Genomic DNA, 688 nt, shown 5'->3' on the forward strand with positions numbered 1-688 from the left:
AAATAGCTGAGTGCCCAGTACATAATGAAGAACTCAAAACATGTTAGCTACTGTATTTTATATAAAACATAATTCTTAGTAATTCATAGTAGATACACCAATAAGTCTCCATACTTAAGAAGATAGCTATTTTAAAGTTTAGAAACATTTTACTCAGTTGAAATAATTTAAAAGTATTCATATTAATTGGTGTAATAAGTTAGGACTTATTTTAGGACTACTGCCAAATGACTATGCAAAATAATTGGCATAGTTATTCTAGATAATTGAAATGTCTTGCTTGATGTAAACAGTAGAAAACCGGCGCTGTGGCTTAGCTGGTTAAAGCGCCTATCTGGTAAACAGGAGATCCTGGGTTCGAATCCCAGCGGTGCCTGAGGTGGTGGGGAGTGATGTATTGCTGGGCGCGGTGGCTCAAGCCTGTAATCCCAGCACTTTGGGAGGCCGAGACGGGTGGATCACGAGGTCAGGAGATTGAGACCATCCTGGCTAACACGGTGAAACCCCGTCTCTACTAAAAAAATACAAAAAAATTAGCTGGGCGAGGTGGCGGGCGCCTGTGGTCCCAGCTACTCGGGAGGCTGAGGCAGGAGAATGGCGTGAACCCGGGAGACGGAGGTTGCAGTGAGCTGAGATCCGGCCACTGCACTCCAGCCTGGGCGACAGAGCAAGACTCCGTCTCAAAAAA

General features: G+C 44.5%; 1 non-coding gene across 1 annotated transcript; it reads left to right on the plus strand.

Moving 5' to 3' along the window:
• Positions 1–302: 302 nt before the first annotated feature.
• Positions 303–376, plus strand: TRNAT-GGU (transfer RNA threonine (anticodon GGU)). The gene has a single exon. It is a non-coding gene; the product is annotated as a tRNA-Thr (tRNA).
• Positions 377–688: the final 312 nt, after the last annotated feature.

The sequence above is a fragment of the Rhinopithecus bieti genome, unplaced genomic scaffold, assembly GCF_001698545.2.
Source record: "Rhinopithecus bieti isolate Rb0 unplaced genomic scaffold, ASM169854v2 scaffold_33650, whole genome shotgun sequence".
NCBI classification, from domain to species: domain Eukaryota; kingdom Metazoa; phylum Chordata; class Mammalia; order Primates; family Cercopithecidae; genus Rhinopithecus; species Rhinopithecus bieti.